This window comes from Arachis hypogaea, chromosome 18 (genome assembly GCF_003086295.3).
Source record: "Arachis hypogaea cultivar Tifrunner chromosome 18, arahy.Tifrunner.gnm2.J5K5, whole genome shotgun sequence".
NCBI lineage: Eukaryota > Viridiplantae > Streptophyta > Magnoliopsida > Fabales > Fabaceae > Arachis > Arachis hypogaea.
The window spans coordinates 125,306,687-125,316,929 of NC_092053.1; positions in this window are offsets into that span (position 1 = coordinate 125,306,687).

Here is a 10,243-nt window from a genome sequence, read left to right on the forward strand (position 1 = left end):
GGGATGGCTCCGTATGAGGCTTTGTATGGACGGAAGTGCCAGTCTCTATTTTGTTGGTATGAATCTGGTGAAGCAAGTGTTTTGGATCCTGATGTAATAGCAGAGACTACTGAGAACATTCAGAAGATTTGTGCAAGGATTCTAACTGCTCAGAGTCGACAGAAGAGTTACGCGGATCAGAGAAGGAAACCGTTGGATGTTGAGATAGGAGAACATGTATTTCTGAAGGTTGCACCAACAACTGGGATCGGAAGAGCCATTAAAACCAAGAAGTTGAATCCGAGGTTCATTGGACCATTTGAGGTTTTAAGGCGATTCGGGCCGGTGGCGTATCAAGTTGCTTTGCCACCTCACTTGTCTAACCTGCATGACGTATTCCACGTGTCACAACTTTGTAACTACACGCTGGATGTAGCTCATGTGTTGGAACCTAAGTCGGTTGAGTTGAGGGAGAACTTGACCTTCCAAGTGACGCCAGTGAGAATTGACGACTCTAGTGTGAAGAAGCTGCGAGGAAAGGAAGTTCAGTTGGTCAAAGTTGCTTAGAAGCGAGCAGGAGTTGAAGAGCACACTTGGGAATTGGAGTCCGAGATGCAAAAGGATTACCCCCAGCTTTTCTTAGGTAATTCAAATTTTGAGGGAAAAATTTCTTATTTGGTGGGGAGAATGTAAGAACCGCAACTAATCAACCGGTTAATTAAGTGATAATATTTCCCAAATTAGATTTCGACAAGTTAGAGTGAGAATTTGAGGATTTAAATATGATTTTTGGACTCGGTGGGTCTTTCTGAGTCAGAAAATGCGTTTTCTGCAAAAAACTGTGAAAAATCGCAAACCGACAGTTGAACCAGTTGAACCGGTTCAAGTCTGCCAGGTACTGCATGAGAAAAAGTGGAAACAGTCAAAAACCTTAGAAAAACATTAGAAATGAAAAACTGGGCGTTGATTTTAAAGGTTTGACCTGAAGTTGGACCAAACGGGCTAAAAATGCTAACGGGTTGGACCGGATCCAAGTTGGGCCCAAGCCCAACAATATATAAGTGTATTAAGTGGCCATTTCAGCCACTTTCAAACACAACAAGTAGCAGCAAGGTTGAGTGAGAGAAGAGAGGTGAGGGTTACAAGAAGCACTATTCACATTCATCTTCTTTCTCTCATAACTTGAGCTACAGTGCTCCGTTTTGCATGCCGTCAGTTGCTACGTAAAGCTCTCTCCGAGCCCGTTAGTTTCATCTAGATAAAGAGGTATGAATCTCGAAAAATCCTGCCCAGTTTCTATTTTAAGAAATTCGAAAATATTAGGTTTTGGTTTTGAGTGAAATCTTGTGTTTTGGGTGTTTAGGTACACTCTAGCCTTTGATTGATGTTGATTTTGGCTTCCAAAATAGTTGGACAAGGTAAGAGGCTTTGAACTCTTGTGAAATTTTGATTTATTATGAGTCCTAGGTTGATTTTTGATGGTTTGTGTATATATAGTTTGATTATTATGAGTTTGGAGCTTGTTGGTGATTGTTGGAAGCTTGGATTGTGTTGGAAAGCTTGTTGGTGATCATTGTGGTGCTCATTTTGGGTTAAGGGCATATTGAGAATCGGCCAAGATATGGTTTCGGTTTTCTCTATGTAGTATATAATATTCATGGACACTTAGGCTAGTGACCCATAGGATAGGTTTGAAAATTTATATGTTGTTGATGATTGGTTGGTTGATGATGTACAATGAATTGATATTGTTGATGTTGTTAAATGATGTTGAGATATGATGGATTTGGATGAATGAACAATGTTGATTAATAATATGAAGCATGGTTGAGTTGATGATGAAGATTGATAGTGATAAATGATGATTAGTGGATATGTGTTTGGAATGTTATATATATTTGATTATTGAGGTTGAGAATGATGAAGCAGGATGGAATGATTGGTATTAATTGTGAAAAGTGACCCAAGAGGGTAGATTGTGCTGTAGAGGGGAGTTTGGTATTGTTTTGGTTGGTTTGAGATATGAAAATTGGGAAAATTGGTAATTTGTGAACTTTGGGTAAAAGTTGATTTTTTTAATGAAATTTGTCTGATCATAAATTTCGGCTTGGTTTTCAAAATTGGTTGAAATTTGCTTATTGAGGGTTCATTAAAAACCCTTTAAATCAATATAAAGTTTGCAAAATTTGGAAGTTTGTAGAGGAAGTTATGACCAATCAAATTTGGTGTTGAAAATCTGAAATTCTGCAAAGTTGCAGAATTTCAGAATTTCTGATATGTGCGCATGCACAATTCTGCGAAAATCTTAATCTGTGCAGACGCACAGACCTGTGTGCATGCACAGGCAGGAGAATGCATTTTTCTTGCAGCGTTAGCACAGCTTGTGCACACATCAACGAAGAATTGCGACCTGTGCGGACGCACAACACTGTGCGCACGCACAAGTCGGGAAGGGTCATCTGTTGGGGGCGCTAGCACACCCTGTGCGAGTGAACAGACCTTATAATTTTTAGTACCTGTGCGTACGTACACCCCTGTGCGTACGCACACCCCTGTGCGTACGCACACTTTTAAAATCTTCCTGGGCGTGCGCGCGCACACTTTTGTGCGGCCGCACACGCCCTGTTTCTCAAATTTTTCATTGTTTTCAACTATTCCAACTTCCCAACAAGGTTGTAAGCTTCTCTAACACCATTTTAGGACTCTTGGGCCTAGTTTTGAATATTTAAAACATGGGAAAGAATTTAAAGGATTTAGAAGATATTATTTGGAAAACTTAGAAGATGGAAGTCTAGGTTTCGGGTGTACTGGGAATGGTTTGATGGTATGTGATGAATGGTTGATGTATGAGATGAGAATTGAGGAACTAATGAGTTCGAAATAAAAATGTGAATTGACAGTGGTTGAGATGAGTTGAGGACTCGGAATGAGATGGTGGATCCATGACACACTGAAAATGTTTTCTGAAAACCACTGATGTATCATTTTGATATTGAGACTATGAGACGCTATGCGCCCGGCAGGGGCTGTGGTTGGATCCCGCCTGTCGAGGTAGCGGCGGCAGCGTAAGGGCGGTGGTTCGTCCCGCTTGTGCTTAGATGCGAGGTTGGTGGCAAGAGTATCCCGCTCGCATCTCTTCGGATAATAAGAGTGTGCAGGCACAAAACCCTGGACAGTGATCCGAGCACTATATCTTAGGGGTTCCCAATAATGATTCCAAAGGGCAACATCTCCATGGAGATGTGTTGGGTTGCCAGTTAAACTGACAATGTGATATCACATCTAGTAGGGCAGGCATTCATCATATGCATTTTCTATCTGTTTGCATACTTTGTCTACTTGTAATGGCTTACCTATTTGAATAACATGCCTAATTGCTATTTGAATTAATTGCCTTATATGCCAATACTTGTGTTTTACTTGCATTGTATATTATCTGTGTTTTCTACTGGGATTGAGGTTCGGAAGGCAGTGACAATGGGATCGCATGGAGGATAGGTTGGTAAAGGCTGTGGGACAGCGGTGTTTGGTTAGAATAGAAATCTCCTAAGATAGATTATCCGGTTTAGTTATATTAAGATTGATATATTTATGCTTATTTGTTTTAGTATGCTTTAAGATTGAATATTGTGATGGATATGGAGCTTAAGATTGCCTTTGGCGTCCTGGGGTCTTATATCCTACATCACTGGGCACTGTTACCATACTGAGAACCTCCGGTTCTCATACCATATTTCTGTTGTATTTTTTAGATGCAGGTCGCAACCCACCTCAGTGAGTTGTCTAGTTGGTGATAGAAGCGGAGGATCTGGACATCTTTTGAGTCTTTTGGTTTATTTTATATATGTCTTTCACTTTTATATTTTGGTTTTGCCTAGAGGCTTGTATTTGAGAGAACAAATTTGTACAAGCTGTTTTTACTGTATGGTTCTTTCTGGTCTGTATATGGCTTGCCGGCTTAAACTCCGTGAGCCGTGGCTAGTTTCCTATAATACTATACTACTATCTTTTGATATATCTTATCTGTATCTTGTGCTTCAAGTTAGACGCTTCGTTAGCACGTTTTGCGCTTTTTAAAATCTGACTTGGAGCTATATCCTTCATCGGGCTTCTAGATTATACTATTCTATATATATATTATGTATGAGCTTAAAACTGTCGTAATCTCTGATTAACCTTGGCTTTACGATGCGAGGTAAATCTTAGGCTAATTAGGGTGTTACATTTGGTGGTATCAGAGCGGTTCGTTCTCGTGAGCCTGAGGGATGGACCGATTGTGCTTCATTGCATACTCTGTGTGTCTTTTATTTGATGCTATTAGGTTATCTAATTGATATATACATAGCATGCTTGTTTGTGAGTGCCTGTTTGGGATAATTGAAGTACTAGACTTTTGATATTGAGACTGATCACCTTGATATCGATTGTTTGGTGTAGACAGGAATCCTAATGGCCACTTGCGAACGAGGTCGAGTACGTATACGAGAAAGTAGGAATGAGCAACCACCTAATAACCATGCCGAGTTCATGGCGGCGATGACGAATCTGGCGAATACCATGGAAGCGAATGCTGCTGCGACTCTGCAAGCTGTGCAGAGGTTAGCTCAACCGGCCGGGGAGACAATTAGTCGTCACTTTCACAATGTCCTATATGTTATTCTATCGTTAGAGGGAGAGTTCTTTAAGCAACCATCTGATGAGTATGTTCCTTATGAAATACATAATAATAGTCTATTCTATCTGTTTTTTAAGGTACTAACTATTTCAATTTAGTTAGTGACATTTATGAAATTGTGTATGAAATAATTACAAAATTGTTATGTTAATATGTCAATATACTTTCCAAACAAAGACTGCATTGGAGCCATAGATGGAACTCATAGTCGTGTGAAGGTATCAAGGTTGGAAGCCCCTCATTTTCGGGGGAAGAAAAGATCACCCCACACAAAATGTTTTTGCTGCCTATGGGTTTGATATGAAATTTGCTTATCTCTTGTCTGGTTGGGAAGGAACTGTCTCTGACTCAAGAATTTTGAAAGATGCTTTAAGTAGGAAATATCCACTTCAAATACCCGAAGGTCTGTGATAATGTTATTTATGAAATCTTCTATATAAAGTTAAATTCATAGTCACAGTATGCAATATTTTAATTTGTGTCTGTAACTGGTGTAGGAAAATATTATCTAGGCGATGCTAAATTTATGTTAAAGCATGGGATACTGACACCATATAGAGGTGTTCGGTATCATTTGAAAGAGTAATCTGTATGTGAGCCACAAAATCCCAAAGAATTATTCAATCACCGACATTCTTCATTAAAAAATGTCATCGAAAGATGTTTCAGAGTTCTAAAGAAAAGATTCCCAATTATAGCCGTCGACACTGAACCTTATTATTCATTTGAAACTATGCGAGACATTTTTTTAGCATGTTGTATACTGCATAACTTTTTTATGGGTGTCGATGTTGATCAGTCTATAATTGATGCGGTTGATCGAGAATTGCTACAAGAACAAAGCATAGATAGATCACAATCAAATCAACCACGTGATGAGGAATATAGGCATGCATCATTGTTAAGAGATAACATTGCGTTCGAAATGTGGAATGTGTATCAAACATTATAGGTGATTATGTTTTATATATGTGAATATGTATACATATGTATGTATAGTTTACACTCAGAATTGTTTGATTGGATTTTTTATGGGATTGTTACAGGTTAGATAATGCCGAATAAGGAAAATAAATTAGCAGAATTCAATCAACCTTCGAAAGACAATTTAAGATGGTCTTATGATATGGATGAAGTTTTGCTAAATGCATTAGCAGAGGAAGCATCAAAAGGTAATAGACACGATGGCTCGTGGACAACTGAAGCATATGCCAATGTTGTGAAGACTCTGAACATAGCAATAGTCCCGCATATAACAAAGAACCAGATAAAGAATAGAATAAATACATTGAAAGATCATTTTGCTGAGGCATACGACTTATTTCATCACTTAAGTGGATTTGCGTGGAATCATGTAACTAAAAAGTTTGAAGCTGAAGAAGAAGTGTGGCAAGACTTTATTAAGGTATCTTAATCTTTGCTTTTATTAGTTATACTATTGATGAAGTTAGTAAAAAAATTATTTCAACATTTGTTCACGTCGGAGAAACCACAAGCAGAAAAATGAAAAAAATGCAAATTAAGCATTATGATACTTTGAAGGAGTTGTTCAGAACCGATAGAGCTACTGGTAAAGGGGCTGCTACTTCACGAGAAAGGATTCAAGAACTTGATAGAAATCACATTGACTTGAATGACTCGTTTGAAAACATTGATTTTTCTGACATAGATGTTAATATGGGACATGATACCCCAATATTTTCTGCTAATATAGATTCACCAAGTGCTCCTCATAGTGAGCCAACTCAATTAGGAGGTACTTCAACTACAAGAGGTACTAAGCGTAAGACTCCAATGAATGATTTTTTGGAGGCACAATACGAAAAAGTTACTTTGAAAATTACTACCATGGCCGATGTTGTAAAAGAGGGTAATTATCTTTCTAGCAAACTACATGACATGGCTGAAAAACAAGCTTCTGTTGCTGAGAGGCAAGTTTCGGTTGCCAAAAAACAAGTTTCATTAATTGAAAGACAAGTTGCAATTGCTGAAAAAGGGTTAGCTATAATACAACAAAGTAGGCCTCGCATTTATAGCGAATCAGATGTATATGATATGTTGACTGAATTGAGTTTGATAGGTTCATATCGGATGCAATGTTATCAATTCTTATGTGAAAATGAACAAAAAAAAGCACCAAATTTTGGTATCCCACCTGAACTGCGACTAGATGTTCTTTTTCATTTCATGACTGCTGTTAGTGTTCGCCTAGGAGATATGGTACTTCCAGAAAACATTCACCCTTACAGGTATGAAGGACTTAATTTCTGTTGAATTTGAGGTTATTGTTAATAAATAATTTATTATTATATTTTTGTTGCTGTAATCTATGACTATATCTCCATGTGCTTGATCAAGATATCATTCTATGTTTTATTTATGTTAACACATGGTAACAGATCACTATTCATTGATATTATTCTTTGAATAGAAAAATGTTGAAAAAATAATTTATGATGATCAACTCCTTATGTTAAGTAATTTATATTTGTTGTGTATGCTTGTGCAGGGATCATGATACTTGAAGATATTTGTGAATGAGTATCTGTTTAATACAAGTAAAAATAGATCATGTGTTAATATCTTTAACTAGAAAAAATATTCTTTTTGAAAATAAATGTATACAAATAGCTCTAACTATGTGGAATTAATTTTTTTTGGAATTATGCACATGCTGATGACTCTAAATATGAAGTATTACCTTTTTTAAAATTAGCGTGTGGGGTTAAAATATTACTCTTCTGAAGTCCTGATCATTGTTACTCTTTTGGTGTTTTATTATATGTTTAGAAGAATTGTATATGATTTTTCATCGCTTGTAGTAAGAAACAAATACTAGCAACTTTTAACGTATAGACGATTTAGTGATATTTTCTTGTAGTATAGTTAAAGAAATGAATGACATAATCTATGAGTAATTTTTGTTATTCTTTTACACAATTATTTATATGTATTTGTTTGAAAAACAAATATATAACTTTTGTTTATGACATTTAAAATTTTGAAAAATAATTTAAATACATTAATAAATTATAATTTACATATAATATATGTAAGAGTAATAAGGTAATTTTATTCTATTATAATTTTCTCTCTTCTTATTTTTCTTTCTATTCAAACAAAATTTTTTTATTTTCTTTTCATCTATTTTCTCTACATCCAAACAACATGCAAAGAAATTCACTTTTTCTTTCATTTTCTTTTTTCCTATTTTCTTTTCTCTCATTTTCCATCAAACATCCAAACAAAGTGTAAACTTCCAATTGTTTAGACATAATAATAGTTTAAATAAATTCACCTTTAATCCCTATAATAGTAGATTTTTTTTTTGTTTGACGCGACTCTTATATTTGATCTTAAAAGTTAACATGTACACATTGAAGGAATTTGAAGGGAAAAAAATGGAAGAAGAAAAAATAAATAAAAAAATAAGTTTTTTTTAGGAAAAAAAAAAAATAAGACTCATTAAATTATTTTCTTTCCACAAATAAAAAAAAATGAAAAAAATATGGCAATATAAATAAAATTATACATTTATTTCTTATTATTAATAAATTATAATTTATATATAATATAGATAAAAATATTAATATAATTTTATATTATTATAATTTTTTTTATTTTTTTATTCAAATAAAAAAATATTATTTTTTTATTTTTTTTATTTATTTTCTTTTAATCTAAATAACATACAAATAATTTTACTTTTTCTTCTATTTTTTTCTATATCCAAATAAAGTCGTAGGAAAGAAAATATTACTGTTGGGAGGAACCAATTTCCAATTAAGCACCTAATAATAAAAGGAATATTTTGAAGAAAAACGAATAATAAGACAAAGAAAAAGGGTTATATATACTCCCATCACAATCATATAGGGTGGGCCCCATGCGAAAGGGTCAAGTTGTGCGAGGAGGTGCTTGAAGCGTGGGAAGCACACGTGTCAGTCACCATGAGCTGACGAAAATGACCTCTGAGAAAACGAGAGCAGCTACCGACCTACCATGGTCAGATTGGGCGGCTCCTTCCACCAATTTTTTACCGTCTGAATTTCCCGTTTTGCCCCGCTCTCGTCGTCCACTTTCAACTTGGGGCGGTTTTACTTATCAACATTAACAATAAATCAATAATGATAAATAAACAAAAGGAGAAAGGAAAAAAGTTTGCATAACGGATAGTGGGCTAGTGGCACCTGCAACCAGCCAAGCCAATAGTATACCAAATTGAGAACCCACATGTTATCTATGACACACTTATCTATGATCCTTCATTCATTTTAATGTCAAATTTATTTTTTAATGTTTATAATATCTTTTTTAAATAATAAATAATAATACATACTAAAGCAACACTTTAAAAATTTGACGATATTTCAGCAAAAAATAAAATAAAATAAAATAAAATAAAAAATAATTGATTAGTTTTTTTATTGTTATCTAAATAATTTAACTAAAAAAAACAATATAATCTTCAAAAATCAAAATTTAAATATAGTAAAAATTATAAACAAATTCTTTACACTCTTTGATGAGTAAATTGGTGGTGAATCTTTTAATTGTTAATAATAATACCAAAGATAACTAAGAATTATTTTATACTTTGAGTTGTCAGTAATTATTTGTTTTTTTTTTGTTCTACCTTATTGTGTTAAACTCTTTTTACTTCAATATATATATAATTTATGAATATAATATTGTCTATATAAATGTGTTTAAAATATTTAAAGTATTTTTTATTTTCTATTAAAATATAGTTAATAAATCTAAAATACAAGTAAATGTTGAATGAATATAATATTTAAAATAAGTCTGATATGCCAACACGATAATTCAATCTTTATGATTTGTTACATTATGATCTTCATCAATGCTCTTATTAATTAATTTGTTTATTTATTTGAAATATTATCTTAAATTAGAGGTAAAAAAGATAAAATAAATAAAAGTGGATAAAAATATACCGTTTAATTAATGGTTGTAAATTTAATGTACAAAATTAAAACATCTATCTATTTAAATATGCAAATATCATTTTCTATTAAATCGATATGATTTCTATATTAATAATTCAACTTTTTTTTACCATTAAATTGTGCTAAATGTTTATAGATTATTTAATTTCAATTGTCTAACTAAAAAATCAATTAAATTGGGTTATTATGCAATCATTTTGTATTCTATCTCCCTTATTATTTAATAAAATTATGGGATTTATATGAAATAAATATTATATTTCATCTAACAATAAGTCAATAAAGAGATACCTGTTAGTTGTTAACCCAATTTATGAGACAAATATGAGTAGCAATACGCCAATAACACATTTATTGATATCACTATCCCTTGTTGGAACAACCCATGCTAGAGTAGTGATTACATAGTTGTGATTTTGTTTCGATGTTCCCGTCCTATTGTTTATATAAAATTAGAGAAATAACAAATCATATAAACGGGGGTTGTGATGGGCAATTTATAGGATTACGTGGTACAAATATTAATTTTTCTTTAAAACAAATGCAAATAACATATTTTCCTGAAAAATAATCGGTTAGCTAGTAAAAAATATTGATGATTAATAATAATGAGGAATAT